This window comes from Sarcophilus harrisii, chromosome 6 (genome assembly GCF_902635505.1).
Source record: "Sarcophilus harrisii chromosome 6, mSarHar1.11, whole genome shotgun sequence".
Lineage (NCBI taxonomy): Eukaryota > Metazoa > Chordata > Mammalia > Dasyuromorphia > Dasyuridae > Sarcophilus > Sarcophilus harrisii.
The window spans coordinates 23,006,016-23,020,719 of NC_045431.1; the positions used below are offsets into that span (position 1 = coordinate 23,006,016).

A 14,704-nucleotide genomic window follows, 5' to 3' on the forward strand; every position below is an offset into this window, starting at 1 on the left:
AATAAAAATAAAACTGCTGAGGATTGGAATAATTATATTTAACTTTTAAAATGTAAATTAAATCTAAACTTAAAAAAAAGAAGTCTATCAAGGAAGCATTCTATTTCCTTCTCATTTTACAGAACCAAAATTAACTTCTAATATATTTAAATTAAATGCCTTCATAAGACACTGGCTAGGCATTCTGTTTGCTACAAGGCTGCCAAAAGAACAGAGATTATCAAAGGTGTCTTTCTCCAAAAACCTAAGGAAGGCTCTTATCTTTGGCAAAATTATGTCAGATTTTGTCAGGTTCTCATTTCTTCCCTTCTCTCTTTTCTTTGTAAATTTGTCACCTCCTACTCATAGCAAACTGCTAGTTCCAAAACAGTGAAGGAAAATAAATGAGTCCTAAGAGAAGAACTTATTTGTAGTGACTTTGTCCTCCAAATGACAGTTGAGGATTCAGAATTATCTGGTTCTGATTCCTTTGTGCTGCTGACATTGTAATTTCTAAACAAAATAGTGTGGAGTGACTCAACTGTAGAAACAATATGAATCATAATTTTAAAACTTGAGTGAGTCTTTGAATCATAATGGGGGAAACATTGAGGGGAAAAGAGCCAGAATTCCTTTGACAATTTAACTTTTTTTATCCTTTCTGAACATCTCTTCTAAAATTGAAAATATCGTGATAATGTGTCTACTGGCAATTTGACATTTCCTGCTTTGAATGAAGAGGGTTTCATATCCTGAAAATGAAATGTGATAGCTACACATAATGCCCTTCAAGGCAAAGAGAAACATGAAGGGTAGATAAATAGATTAGTTAAATGATAGATAGAGATAGGTAGATAAATAGATACACAGACAGAGGGACAGAGAAGAGAGAGAGAGATGGATAGAAGGATAGATAGATGGATGGATGGATAGATAGATAAATAGATAAGCTGATAGGTAGGTAGAGAGATGGAAAACAGTTATTGATATGCAATTGTATTGATAAATATATTTATTCTGAATAATCTATATAAAGATAGTTTTAGATTTTTCTGCCTCTTGTTGTTCTCCTTTTCTTCTTCCTCATTCCTTTTTTCTCTTCTGTCTTCTTCTCATTCTTCTTCCTCCTCATACTCCTCCTCATCCTTCACCTCTTCTTCCTGCTCCCCCTCCTTCTTCTCTTTCTCTTCTTCTTCCTTCTCTTGCGCTTTGCACAAAAAGTCATGTAAAAACTTGACAATACTGTTTCCTAGTTGTGCTTTGTTATCCCTTTCTTCATTTAATAGCTATATAGGTTTAAGACAAAGCTTTGTTGTGTATATATATATATATATATATATATATATATATGTATATTAATTTGAATATATATATTGCATGGGGTATAACATGAATCCTTATACCTAATTTAAAGGATAGATTCAGGCTAGAAGGGACCCTAGATGGTTGTCTAATTCCCTCATTTTTAGAGATGAGGAAACAGGTTCTGGGCACTTACATGACTTGTTCATGGTGATACATCTGGTAATATAGGAGGCAAAATATGAACCCAGGGCTTCATGACTTCAAGTTCTGTATTTTATCTGCCTCATGATTTTTATTCTTTTCACTTCTCTTGCCTTTTCCATCTTATTCTCTCTGCAATTTTGCCCCTTCTTTCCTTGTACTTTTTGCTAGTCACATATCTTTTTGTTTCTTACTATTCTCATTCTCTTTCTGCAATTACCTCCCCATGTAACATAAATAGGAATATGGAGGGAAATATAAAAGAAAAAAATTTAATGGAGGATTAGTCATCACAATTACCTTTATTTTTCTTACTGGGTTTCAGATCATTAATTTGATTTTCAGAATTGTATACTTGCTTTGAAAAAAAACCTGAATTATATGATTTAAACATCTTTAACAACATTTTATATTACAGGATATTATGAATGTTTGTCAGCATTAATGTATTACTCTCTGATCCATATTCTGCAATCTATCTAACCTACCTCTCCTTTTCCTCACTTAATATATACCCTCTCCTCTCTAATCCATTCTGTCTTAATGCTGACTATCTTACACAATCAGATTACATAGAGTCCTCTCTTCCTTTCCTAAAGAACTATGAGGTCTTTTCTTAGTCCCCAATTGATAGTGCTCCCAGTCCCAAAGTACTTTGTATCTAACTTCTTTGTATAAATTGAGATTTATTCCATATATTTTAATGTTATCTACTTTTATAAATGTGTTTCTCTGCCAACACAATGTCAATCGCCTATGAGAGACTGGTTCTTTGTACTTATATCAGCAATACTTACCGAATTTCCTAGCAAAATAATAGGAATTTAATGAATCATTAATAAAAAATTTTGTTGATTAATGTATCTTAAATTCCTAAGCAAAAAGTAAGCAAGCTTCTTAAAGACTTGCAGAGTGGTTTAGATATGCTTTCTTGAATTTTGAATCTGAGAAAAAGATGGACACATGAGAGGAAAATAGATAAAAATAGAGAGGAGAGAGCACCTTCTGGCCTTCTTTCCTTATTGGGTAGCTAAAATTAAGTGATTATGATTATATTCATTTGAAAATAGGCATAAACTATCACTACTAATTCTATATCTTTAAAAATGGGGAAGAAAGGCCCACAAGTAGAAAACTAATTTATAGCAATTCTGCTTGTGGTAGAAAAGAATTTGTCTTTTTTTCGCAATATGATGAGTGTAAAAATGGTTTTTGCATGATTGTACATGTGTATATATCAGTTTGTTTGCTGTTTTGGGGGGGTGGAGAGAGCCAAGGAAGAAGAGAAAAAAATCTGGAACTCAAAAATCATATAATGATGAATGTAGAAAATTATATTTACATGTTAATGGTAAATATTATTAACTTTAAAAAGTAACATAGCCAACAAAATATTAGTTATTTTAACAAAGATATAATAAGAATGCCAGGTCAAGAACTAATCTAACGAAAAACAAACAAACAACAACAACAGTAAATGGTCTTTTCAGCATAAGATCACAGATGACAACCAGAGGAAAGTGAGCAGAGCATCACAGACCCAAAATCTAGACTCAGAACAGATCCAGAACATTATCTCTCTGACCCATCAAAAGGATCATAGTTTTAGCTTTGACTGGAAAGGATGACAGAATTTTCTTTCTGACTCCAGAACATGATCAAGGAGTTAACTCCTTGACTTTGAATACAGAGGGTCAGTATTGGCTATACTTTATCTTTGACCTCCTAGCTGGATCACACATTCAAGTCCTTGATATAGAACTAGCAATGTAGGCAATGTTCTTTTTTTCTGGATCTGTAGACTCTTCTAGTCAGATGACAGAAATTAAGATTAAATAACAATCTACTTAAGCTCCATTCTGGGTCAAATTTGCAGCTGTATTGGTTAGGTCCAAACTGGAGCCTGGCGCTTTCAAATCCTAGAAATACATAAAATCACACTCTATTCTTAATCAGATCATACAGGCTTCACTGAAAATGTATAGATTTCTAGCCCAAGCTGATCATGTAATTCTTAGAGAACACAACATGTATAACATCATGGAAAGACTTCCATTTAAGATAGGCTAGGACATAAGACTATAACAATCCTGCCAAAAGTGTGTACATTCTGATCCTATTCCAATATCTCAGAGAAGTAAAGTTGGAAGAATGGGTAAATAAAACCAAAAAAGCAAAGTGAAAGATAGATTTTTATAATGCTACAAATACACAATGCATAAATTCAGAAAAAGAAAATGACACTAAAAGGACTATAAATAAAACATTGATGAAGAGAACCATAACTTAGATATGAGATCAGATGTCCAGAAATATGAGCAATAGTTTGTAAAAAAAAAAAAAAGTTAAATTCATCATATAAATGAAAAAAATTCTCTAGTGGAAAACATAGGAAAATAATCAAAAGATTTGGAGAAAACACTTAGAGAATTAACAACTCAGTACACTATAGATAAAAAAGCAGAAAAAAAATATAGCCATGAAAGGAAATGAACAAAGTCCTTTAAGGAGTGAAGATCACGCTGATAAAAGTATAACTTAGGTAGAATATTTAGATTCAGGAAGAGCCATTTTCAAATCCTGCTTCATATATTTACTAAATAATTGACTCTGTAGAAGTCACTTAAATTATTTTTGTCTCATTTTCTTCATTTGTAAAATGTGCGAGTCATATGCAATGATTTCTAGGATTTTTTATGTATTTAAATATATGAACCTGTGTTTGTACAATTATACTTAGAAATAATAATGCAAAAATAATTTGAGAAAAAGAGGGCATTTTAGTGACATGGGCAGTCCTGGAAAACTCATGGATGAGGTGATACTTGAACTAACATTTGAAAGAAAATTGGATTCTGAAATAGGAAATTATGAGAAGAATACCTTTCAGACACAGGTAATTGTGTGTACAAAGACACATATGTAGGAGATGTAATACCAAGAGCTAGAAACAGCTAATGTATTAGTCTTCCTGGAAAAATGAAGAAGGGCAATAAGAAATAATTTAGAAAAGTGAGTCCAATTGACAAAGTTATTCAGGGCCAATCTGAATAGTTTGTGTTTTGTAACAAAGACAATCAAAGATTTAAAGGAAGGGAGTGAAATTATTAGTCATCCATTACCAAAATATGTTAATTGTGTTAGAGAAGAGATCAATGAGGTAATAGATTGGAAACAGGGAACCAATTTGGATACTTTTAAAAAGGTGGTGATGGGAGTCAGAACAAGAATAGAATCCACCCATGTATTTTTCAATTTCAGATTATTTCTTCTGTAAAATTTCAGCCTCAATATCTCTCAATTCTTACATTAGATTGATCTGTGTATCCTGTTATCAGCTTTAATTTGTAACATGTGGTATTTGATCAGATTTGTTTTCTTTTTTTTCCCTTATAGTGCTCTTTTCTAATTCTCAATTCAACTCCACTTAACTACTTTTAACTTTACCCTTGCTATGAGTGATCTTAACTTTTTCTTCATGTAAACTTTGAGTAAGTTCATGCTAAATTGATCTCATCTCTCTTCTTTCCCCACTCTCTTTTCCAGACTGTTCATAGTATTGTTGTGGAGTAACTAGATAGGGCAGTGAATAGAATGCCTGGATTCAAGAAGATTCATCCTGAATTCAAATTTTGGCCTCAGCTACTTGTCTTTTATACCCTAAACCAGTCATTTAACCTTGTTTGCCTCAATTTTCTCATCTGTAAAATGAGCTGGAGAAGGAAATAGCAAACCCTCCTGTATCTTTGCCAAGAAAATACCCAAATAATTTGGGATCATTTAGAGTCAGGGACACCTGAATAACACTAACATAGTGCTATTTTTAATAGCAGCTCTAGCTGACCTGGGTTCAAATCTCAATTCAACCCCTTGTTCTCAGAGAGATATTAAGCAAGTCATTTACCATTTCTGGGCATAAATTTCCCCACTATTAAAATTAAAAAAAATATTTTGCATGGCTTTTCAGGTTCCTTTCAATACAAGATCTCTGATTCTATGAATGTCTGATATGTGTGACTGAAAATATTATATAATATGAATAATAGAAGATGGACAATCAAAAAGCCACACTGCTGTTCTTATGATATTAAAATAACTAGGAAGACGTCTGGAAATTTTTTCTTCAAAGTATGAAGAATCACAAAACTAGATCTAGAAAATATCTTAAATATAATTTTGTCCAATTCCCTTGTTTTAGAGAATATTGAAGCCCAGAGAATATAGATGACCACCCAAGATCACACAGATAGTACATAGGAGACAAAGTATTTCAAGGATAGAGGTAAGGATTGGATAAATGAGGAAGTTTGGGAATTTCAATTCCCAAGTTTGGAATGTATACCTACATTACCGATCCATATAAATGCCTACATAGCATTTATACTCCTTCTGTGTTGTTTCCTTGTGTTTTTGTTTTTCTTGCCAGGTTATTTTTACCTTCTTTCTAAATCCAATTTTTCTTGTGCCTCAAGATAGCTGTATAAATATGTATATACATATATTATATTTAGCATATACTTTAACGTATATAATATGTATGGGACTATCTGCCATCTAGGGGAGAGGGTGGAGGGAAGGAAGGGAAAAGTTGGAATAGAAGTTTTTGCAAGAGTCAGTGTTGAAAAATTATCCATGCATATATTTTGTAAATAAAAAGCTATAATTAAAAAAAATAAATTGACCTTGAAGGAAAAAAAAGGCTTAATATAAATATGATTACAAAGGGAAACAGAAATTGTATCTTTAGATAGAGACATTGTTTTTTCTCTATCTAGACGCTGAGCAAATTATGGAGTTGCCATGGCTGGTGTCTTGGGAAGGCTACCATATGCCTGCTGACACAATGTTCCTTGAAGGTAAATTCACAGCTAGCAGATGGAATCTTCTGGAATAAGTAGTTCTCCTCACACCTACCTTTCAAAAGAAAGGAGTTATGGGTCATAGCCAAAGGGGAAATATGAGAAGGATTTAAAGGGAAGTCCAGGTGCCATTGATCAATACTAGTGAATAATACTATAAACCTAATATAAAATGTTTATAAATTACTGAATTCAAATGCAGTTCTTAAATGCAGTATTTAATGAGGAACTTTTAAATGTTGTTTTTTTTATTACTCTTTAGACAGGGGTTGAAAAGCATTTCCAACCAAAATATCACTTATAATATAGTTTCTATTTTTAATATTTCACTTTGCAAAGGCAATTGTAACATTTTATTTGCCTTCTTTCCTTAGTCAGTACTAAGAGTCACACGTTTTTAATGAACTAAAATGAGAGAACAAGGTCAGAGTTACTTAGGTCCTATTTGTCTTTCTGACCAAGTAATTGGAAATAGAAATAACTGAACTTTAGTCAATACCTTTAAGAGGACGTGACAAATAGAAAAATTTCAAAGTATAAAAAAGACTAGTAAGAAAAGACAAATGGGAGGAAAAGAAAATTTCTTTGAAAAGACCATTTCATTCAACTTAGCCATTTGTTGTGACAAGAACTAAGAAATCCAGAACAAATTTAATTCATGATGAAAAGCATATCCTCATGCTTCACTTTTCCTCATGCCTCATCTTTTTATTTTGCCTTTTGTGTCTCAGAACTGATTTTTTCCCTTTACTTTATCTTCCTTTGTCTATGTGTGAGTCCTCTTTAATTACCTCTTTTATTCTCAAAAATTTAAAATTAGTCAAAATATGAATATTTACAAAATAAAATATTTGGACAGTCAAGTATATACATTTTCAGTTATAGACATTATTTTTGAAAATGGAGAGTTCTGTAATAAATCAAAATAATCCATGAATAAATATGAGATTCTCACTTATTCTAACTTCAAAACAAAGAAAAATAATATGATATAAATTAATACTACTTCTAAAAAACTGGAATATACTGAGTTTTCCTGAGATCTTTTTCGTTGTATCAGTGAATAATTGAATGGCCTAGATGGAAAACTCAGTTTACTTCTGTGAACAATTCACATATTCCAATGAATTGACCTGTTTCTATTTGAGATGAAGATCAGTCTTGAGGGGATAAAGTGGAGTTTCTGTTGCTTTTATGGAAATCATAGTGATTTCATCAAGCCCTTAGCATCCAGGTTTTCATACCTTTGCCCATTTATCTTTCAGTTACAAAGATAGTTCCATGTGTTAGGTGAAAGATAAGTATCTTTCTAAATTTAATCAATGCACCTTTTCAGTGCTATAGAAATAGGCAACATGCAGCAATGTTGTGATGTATGGCTTAACAAAAGACGAGATATAAATTCTGCTTTCATTTCATATGCCTTTTCAGGAGATCATTTGAATTGGCTAGAAACAGTTTTGACATGTACTTGAAGACTATAAATGTTCCAAATGACAACTTTTAATCAGTTTGATAAATAGGAAAGGTCTGTAAATGGTAGCAAATAATTTCTAAAAGTGAAAACTAATTTTCCACTCCCACTAGTAAGAAATTTGTCAACTACAGTTTGGAAGAACCAAAACATCTGTTCTTTGATATTGTATAAACTCACTGAGTAAAATGATGTATTATTTTGTTCTGGGCTATACATTCATCTCATTTCTAATTTAGGATGTTTATGAAGCACCAAGATAAATTCCTGATTGAAATTTTTGTGAAGTGAGATTAAAGACTGAAGCTTAGTTGATTAAAGCTGAAAAATTAGCATGGCTCTTTTCCTTTTTCCCTTTATTATCAGAGAATTTATCCATGCCTTAATTTTTGGATTCTCTGATTTTCTCCTCCTTTCCTAGTCCCAACAAAGGTCTATAGATTTTAGATTGTGAGACAGATGATCTCTTTTCCCTTTGCTCACTCCATTCATTCCTTAGCTTTGACTTATACTCAATTGCCTTTTATATGTATTTCTGTTATTTTGTGATTGACAATTCAGAAAGCCACGTTGTTTATTCTCTCCCCAAGTACAAAACAGGAATAATAAAACTTGCTACATTCCTACCATATAATACACTGTGAAAATTAATAATAGATTGTTTGATAAACTTTTAGGCTGATAGACTACACTTTCATAACAAAGTATGATACTACTTTGATTTTACTTTTAGATATGGTTTTTAACCATGAAAACTAATTGGAAGTTTTTATTTACTAATAATTTACGAAATAATCACTAAATTACTAAATAATTGAGTAACTCCTATCAGTTACTCAAAACTTATCCTCTGGTATCCTCTGGTAGTAAGTCAAGATTTTTATCTGTGTGTATATATATATATATATATATATATATATATATATATACACACACACACGCACACACACACATATATAATGCATATGTACATGTATGTATACACATTTTGGTGTATGTGCATATAAATGGGTGTATGTATATACTTTATATAGACATATATTATTCAGTCTTATGTATCCTTGTAACATGTAATTATAAACCAATATTGCATGTGTGTATATGCAACACGTGTACATATGCATGCATACATAAATACACGTGTGTGCATTTTTATATACAAAAACAAATTTTCTGGACCAAGAATAATAGTACTATTATGTGTGTATTCATATGCTGATGGATGGATGGACAGATAAATAGATGGATCACCATCGGGATGGTGTGTGTATGTGTGTATGAAGGTATGGCCTAGTATTATTATTCTTGGTTCAGAACTTTGCTTCTGTTTTCTTTGTCTGCCTGCCTTAAGAATTTTTGACCTGGTAATCTTGGGGCCTCTGGGCATCTATTTAATCTTTCTCAGTATGGTATATTGTCCCTAGAGTGAAATGAGATAATGTAAAAAAGAATTTAAAACCGGGAAGAACAAACTAAATAAAAAATGCGATCATTATTATTAAAATTATTTTTAAAAATAATATTTTATATGTATTTGCAAATATGCATAAAACACTGGGGCTTCTTTTAACGAAGGTTGTGTCTTGTAGTGGTCCAAGGGTTTATAAGTTTGGTGATCTTAATCCTGGGGGGGAGGGGGGGAGTTGGACTTGAGGACTTTGGTCACTAGAGCTTTGAAGTATTCCACTCAGGCAATCAGGGCTTTGACATTGTTGGTTTATGTTTTCTCCAAGTCCTTCTTGTTATATTCCTTAGCAAAGCATATGGTCTCAAAATTTTTGGATTAGTTCTATATATGTATTTTTGTCACCTGGAATTTTTTATGCCATTTTTGTACTACTTGATCCCATTTCTTTGATGCTTGAGAAATTGTAGATGTTATGGTTTTTAGACTTGGCCACCATCATGCTATTATTTATGTTGCCTCGAATTTCATAGACCTGGAAAAGATCAGAAAATACAGAGAAAAATTAGCAGAATTGTTTGTGATAAAAAGCCAGGGAATGACTGAAAAATTATAATCTATGTGTACAATGTGAAGGGAAAAGGGAAAAATATTTTTATGTATTTTATAAGCTGGGTACTATGATAAATGCTTTTTCCTTCCTGTCATACTTTTCATCATATTAATGTTAATATGAAAAATTTAGAGAAAAACAGGAAGCTTTATGTGAAATAGCATAGACTAAAGAAAGCAACATTAAATGCACACACAGATATAATGCTAAAAATAATATTGCTATTTAGCAAATACTATTGCTAATAATACTGGTAAAATAGCACTTTAGTAAAACTAAAAATACTAAAATAGAAAGCTCTGGCTGTTAGCCTACTGTCAAAATTAAAAGATATTTCTGTAAACAATTTTTAAAGTTTTTTTTTTTTTTGTTTTTTTGTTTTTTGTTTTTTTAGGGATTGCACTAGATGATTAGTTTTGTTTGGATTTTTATTCAGAATTTTTTTTCATTAAAATACTTTTACGTTTCATTAAACTTTCCATTTCATTAAAATTAGTTATTTCATGAAAATGGTTATATATTTTAAAGATCAATCAGCTGCATCATCTGGGGTGAGTAAAACAAAAGTAGATCTGAATGTTTCTTAAATTTTTTTTTCTTGGTTTTTCTTTTTTTTAGTCACTTCATGTGACCCCATTTGAGGTTTTCTTGGCAAAGATATTGAATTGTTTTTGCCATTTTCTTCCCCACTTAGTTTTAGAAATGAGGAAACTGTCAGCATTGTGTTTTAGTGATTTTCCCACAATTAATAGGTGAGATAAGATTTGAATTCCGGTCCTTCTGCCTTAGGATCAATAGCCCTATTCCCAGCACAACCTAGCTACCTGCATTTTCTCTTTCATGGGACTTAATATTTATTTTCCTTTACTTTAAGTTAGATAATAAAGTGCACTCAGAGGAGGCTAGAAAATTGCATTTTCTACCCTTTTCTTCAAAGGAATCCCCACTTCATAAATTGTCGCAATACTTAGATATGGATTCTTCTTTTTTAATTTTCATCTTAATATTGGTGATAGTAGACTAATGTGTGTTGCATATTATAGTTACAAGGCCTTTTATGTACATTATTTCCTTTAATTCTAGGAATAGTCTCCTGAGATCCAGAGGTTAATTGGCTTGTTCAAGGTCATGCCGTTAGCATGTAGTGGAGATGGGGACTTCAACTCAGGTCTTTTGATGTCAAGTCTAGTACTCTTTCCCTAGACCAGAATGCAGTTTTTTCCCCATATGGTTGTCAAAAATATTTTTACTTTTAATTTAAGAAACCTCACTTATAGGAATCTTATGCTTTGTTATCAAGCCCCTAATCACACTCAAAAAGTCTCTGCCTGTGAAGAGGCAAGCTTGAATTGGGTTAGATGTGTCTGGGTGAATGCAGCAAACTCTGCAGGTTAGCTGGGAAATGCCATCCTCAAGAGGTTAATTAGTGGAAATTAGAAGTTTTCAATAGACTGGTAACATCAAAGGAGGAATAGTAGATTAGTACTGATAAGGCCTCTTGGGTTTCAATAGAAAACGTTTTAAACCCACTAATGAGAAAAATCAGAGGTATCATGCTTGGAATGTTTAGAGACTTCAGGTTTCAACAAATTAACGATGGATTGTAATAAACACAGAGTGTACCAAAATCAAATTTTATATCTTATTGGGAAGGAATTAAAAAGGTCTTCTTAGCATAGATCATGACTTTGGAGGAATTTTCAAATATTGCTCATTTCAAAACTCCTTAACCCAATATATTTTTGAGCATAAGATTTTATTTAATTAGGAGATTTTTTTCAAGGTTTAAATAATAAGATTTATTAGATGAGACAAAATAGAAGACATTCTAAGGATAAGTTCTGGGTTATATACTCTAAATAAAATATATTTCTAAATAATACTGACCAATGCTGCATATGCTTTGGATAAAATGCCAAACTATTTTCATAGACAAAATAGATAAGTGAAGATTATTTAATTTAATACAGTGAATGTCTATTAATTACCCTCTTTGTGGAAGACACTATGAAGGGAATAGATGGGGAGCTATAAAAATTATCTATCCAACTTATATAGCACTATCTCTATGTATACCCATAAATATTTGTTATCCCCATATCTAAAGATTATATTTAATGATGAATGGACTTTAAAATCATCTTTTTTAAAATTCACACATTCACATCATCCTTTGAAAATACAATTGTTGAGAAAACACTTAAAACTCAGTATCATATAATGGGAGTAAAAGCTTTAAAGAATACAGTAAATTTTAAAATAACAAGAAATGATAGAGAAAATAAATGTTTTTACTTTCAAGTTGAGTTATAAAAGAAAAGATTAAATCAGTATCTGACCAATTAACTATTATTTCAATATAAATAAGTCATTTTAAAGATGTGACATAAAATTAAATTTGCATTCTTTATTTATTTTTAAGGATAGCATGCTTGGTAATTACTGAAAAAAATCATTGATAATTTTACCTTTTTTATTCCATTCGCTTTCTCTGTTTTTATTTTTGAGGTGAAAAAAAAAACAGTTTAATATATCTGACCCAATCCTCTTTGAATAGTAATAGATTTGGAAGTGATATATTTATGTACCTAAATTGATTTGAATTAAAAGGAATTGTTATTAAATGAAATATAAATTATTATTAAATCAAATTAAATTATTACATCTTATTATGCAAAGGAATTCAGAGAAGAGAATTCCTATTTTGCACAAAAGAATTTGCCTCAACATCACCTAAACTGAGCTTGCACCTTTCAGGCATTTTATTATATCTTTTCCTGAAGTTACTGATTAACCCTTAGTATGTCATTAAATTTTTCTGACTTTTTCAACCTTGGCCCAAAAGATAAATTCTATCAGTCTCCTCCATATTCATCTATATGCTTTGTGAAGTGGCACAAAAGGCAAAGCATGTGGAAAGATTTACAATTTTTTTTTTTAACTATCTATGACATTAATTTACTGTAGACAAATTCAACTACATGTGAGCTTTTTATCTAATGGCCCAGTCCCCCAACTAGCTAGTAAACCATATCCATATTGTCACTTTTGTTTTAAATAAATTTGCATTAAATAAATCAAATTAAATAATTCATTTTAATTGATTTTAAAATATTTAATCATTATAATTAATAATTAAATTAAATTGCAAGATAGAAAGAAGTTACAGATCAATATAAAGGTGACTTATAAGGTTTCCTTGGATTAGTAGTTAAAGAATTTAGCTGAATTGAATTAATGAGTAATCCAGAAAGCAATAAAAAAGTGACACACAATCATCTTGACTTCTAATGAGGATTGTAAGCATAAGTACTACAATGAATGTGATAGTCTCAAATGTTAGAATCTCAAGGAAAATGAGAATTTTGAGAAAATATGCAGAGCTCACTGAGACTCCTCAATTTTAATCAACAATACTCAGTGTCTTCATAGCAAATTTTGGCTCATAGAAGGAAGGGAAAATGCATTAGAAAAAATTTTCATTATAAGGAAAGGAAAAGTAAAATAATCAAAGACTTCTCTGAAGTCCACATAGCATGAATATGTTCTTAAATAAATTATAGAAATCATAATAAATCATCTCATCCATATACCCTGAAAGTTATAACACCCTCCAAAAACTATAAAGAAATAAGGGGGAGTGAAGGGCAGACAGGGAACAAAGGGTGAGGGAAGGAGGCAAGGGAGGAATCCTTGGGTGGTGGGAGGCAATGTAAAAACAACTCAAGTTATGAATTAGAATTTAATAAAAGAGTCAGGAGGGATAGCAAAGGCTTGTGTGTATATGAAGGGGATGTGTGTATGTGTGAGTATATGTGTGTGAGTGTGTATATTTATGTATGTAGCTACATATGTACACATATGTGACCCAATCTTCTTAAATCCTCTTATTCATATTCAATCTTTAGGAACTTTTTCCATTTCCTTAAATGTTGCATAAAATGAAGATACATATTCACATACAAACATACATATATATATATATATATATATATATATATATATAAAACTCATATATGTATATGTGTGTTTCTGCACATGTATATATATATATATATATATATATATATATATATATATATATTACTGAACAATCCATCATTAACCTATTAAATCAAACATAGCATTCTCCTGTAAAGTAATAATATCGAGTTTCTGAGAGGGGAAAATTGATCAAAAACATACCAGTTATTTTGGTTGTCTTTAGAACAGAATCATATGCAAAGAAAATATTTTTTCCAGTGTAAAGAACATTTCAAGATATTAGTAAAGAAACAAAATTGCATTTCATGAAACTGTGTTATCAGTCTCTCCTGGCTTTGAATTCTCATCATATAAGATAGTAATGGTTTTGATAGCAGAAATCTACATATGATCTTTAGAAAGGTCCTCCTAGAAATTTTTTAAAAATCACTTACAATAGTCCCTACAGTTCTCTGCCATTAACCCTTCAGTATAAATTGATTTTTCATCTAAGTAATTAACCATTAAAGGACACAAAGTCACAATCTAAAAGAATTGAGATCTAATAACAGGAAATGTTAATGGAAGAAAAATGTGGCAGGAATGAGTCCCCAGTCAAGAGAAGCAAAGAGGCTATATAACGTAATATTTTGTCAACAAAATTTTGTCAACAACATCTACCTTTTATGTCAGCTCTTTCTTACCACTCTTGACTCTATTCTCAATGGTTAATCCATTATTTTGACTGTAATAAGAAGGTATGTGTGGGTCACAATCTATATCTTTAGAGGAAATGCTAACATTGATACTATCACAGTTCAATTTTTGCTTTGCAAGTTCAAAGGAAGAAACAATTCTTCCCCGTGAGGAACTGGCAATCTAATGTGGAAAACAAAATGAAAGTT

At 31.1% G+C, this 14,704-nt stretch overlaps 1 long non-coding RNA gene across 2 annotated transcripts in view; it reads left to right on the plus strand.

Moving 5' to 3' along the window:
• LOC116419953 overlaps positions 1–14,704 on the plus strand; it is an 85,364-nt gene that overhangs the window by 42,404 nt on the left and 28,256 nt on the right. For both annotated transcript variants that reach the window (XR_004230278.1, XR_004230279.1), the window contains exons 3-4: positions 5,684–5,767; positions 6,261–6,341. This is a non-coding gene — a long non-coding RNA (uncharacterized LOC116419953). The remainder of the gene's footprint in view (positions 1–5,683; positions 5,768–6,260; positions 6,342–14,704) is intronic.